The sequence below is a fragment of the Microtus ochrogaster genome, chromosome 4 (assembly GCF_000317375.1).
Source record: "Microtus ochrogaster isolate Prairie Vole_2 chromosome 4, MicOch1.0, whole genome shotgun sequence".
NCBI classification, from domain to species: Eukaryota; Metazoa; Chordata; class Mammalia; order Rodentia; family Cricetidae; genus Microtus; species Microtus ochrogaster.
The window spans coordinates 18125939-18127858 of record NC_022011.1 but is presented as its reverse complement, the minus strand read 5'-3'; the positions used below and the strand labels follow the sequence as shown (position 1 = coordinate 18127858).

The 1920-nt window shown below is 55.5% G+C and overlaps 1 protein-coding gene across 2 annotated transcripts in view; it reads left to right on the top strand.

Moving 5' to 3' along the window:
- The first annotated feature begins 731 nt into the window (after window positions 1–731).
- Ap1g1 (adaptor related protein complex 1 subunit gamma 1) overlaps window positions 732–1920 on the top strand; it is an 85872-nt gene continuing 84683 nt past the window's right edge. For both annotated transcript variants that reach the window (XM_005345688.1, XM_005345689.2), the window contains exon 1: window positions 732–1058. The gene's annotated coding sequence lies outside the window, so the exon portion shown is untranslated. The remainder of the gene's footprint in view (window positions 1059–1920) is intronic.

The following is a 1920-nucleotide window of genomic DNA, read 5'->3' as shown; positions in this document are numbered from 1 at the left end:
ACATCCGGGACGGCTTTGTTGCCAATCTATTGGAAAGGTTTTTTTCTAGGTAGGTCACCTTTCCTTTAATTGGGCCAAGATATCAAGGATCTCTAGGTTCACATGGAAAAGACTTTTGTCACAAGTTAGCAATTATTTATCAGGCCAGGAACTGTCTCGTTAAGACTTTCGTTGGCTCAGGTCATTAGTTCATTCAATCATAGATTGAAAGGCTATTCTGGAAGAGTTTTTTTGGCGGTCATTTGTTTAGGTTCTCTTTTCCCACGGGAGGGAACTGAAACGTTGGCGAGATTAAGCACAGGGGTGGTGCTGTGCTTGGGAATCTATTCTTCTCCTTCATCTTCTACGTGTTTTCGTAAAAGTTTTGTGAAGATACAATAAAACCATAGACTACAAGACCACTTGGAGCACGCTTCTAAAGTGGAACAGAAAGCTAAGTACTCAAGGTGACGGGAGTGACTTAGGAATTCTGTAGGACTAAACCCTGGCTGGGTGTCCTGCCTTTCCACCTGCCTCTCCCTCCCACTTCTCCAGCCACCTTGCCTAGCTCCGCCCCCTCAGGTGGCCCCACCGGTTCCTGGTTAGCTCAGCTTCCTTCCCCAACCCCCGCCACCGCCGAGCGGAACCAAAGCGCTCTGACTCTGGGGACGGCCGGACCTTTCTAGCTGAGACTCATCGCAGCGGTGACTCGGCAGCCGCGTCCAGCGTCATCAGTGACAGCCCCGACCCTTGCTACGCTTTGCGTCGCTCTGCCAGGCGCAGTCGCCTCCTCCTTGGCAAATAGTCCTCGGCAGGGTCCGAGTTTTCGAGTCATCCGAGGTGGGAAACAGGAAAGGCTGCAGTTCAGGGGACGGGGAGTCGACGAGGAGAGAGAGCCGAGGGGCGACGTCTTCTCGGGGGCGCGCGAAGTGAGTTAGAAACTCCCTCCCTGCCCGGGATCCCTCCGCCTGCGGTAGCGGTGCTGAGGCCGAGGGAGCCGCCATTTTGGATGTTCGGTTCCTGCTGCCACTGCTGCCGCCGCCCCCGAAGCTGCTGGTTTCACTCGAGGTTTCGGGCCGGTGAGTGTCACTCGCGGCACTGAGAGCAGGTTGTGTCTTTGGCTCCGCTGCGGCTGCGAGCGTTTGCCTGGGAGCCTCCTGTCAGTCCCAGGGGCCCGGTCTCAGGCCGTGGGGGGTGAGGAGGACTCAGGTTGGGTCAGGTGGGACCGGGGCGCCCCCGGGCTTGCTCGGACTTCCTGAGGGCCGACATTCGGAGGCTGCTGAGCGGGAGCTGCGGCGCGCGGCCGTTCTGCCTGCGGCGGTGTTGTCCAGCCGGTGCAGGCCGCCTTAAACCCATTGACTTTTCTAGGCTGCGATTCTCCTTTGAAAGCCCGTTCAGGGAGCCTGGGATTCAGCGGGCTGGGCCCCACCCCCGCGTGTCCTCTCTGAGCCACGTCTCCGCGTTCTCTTGTGGTGGCCTCGGGTCAAAGCTTGGAACTCTCCGCATTTCCACATGCAGGGGTAATGCTACCTGTCCGTGCGGTGCCGGCCGCTCAAAACCGGACATCGGCCTCGCCTCCCTCTAACCTTCCAAGTAACTTCTGGACCTAAATTTTCCGCCTTTTTTTTTCTTTCCTTAAAAAAACAAAACAAAACAAATAACAAACAACAAAAAAAAACTTACCTGCGACTGCACTGCTACCCCTCCTCTCCAACTCTTGGTTCTGCAGACGTCAGTTTCTTGTAATTCTCCGTATCTTCCTCATTGCCCGGAACTGTGGGTTATGCTTCCCAGTTCGGGCTTGATGTTGGAGAGCCGTCCAACTACCTAGGGTGTAGTTCGGCAGTAAATGGGCTTAAAGCAGGCGGAGCGGCTTTAGTTGTGAAGGAGCTGTCAAAATACTTTCTAGATTTCCTTTCTGCCTTGAACGCTGAGCTTTTG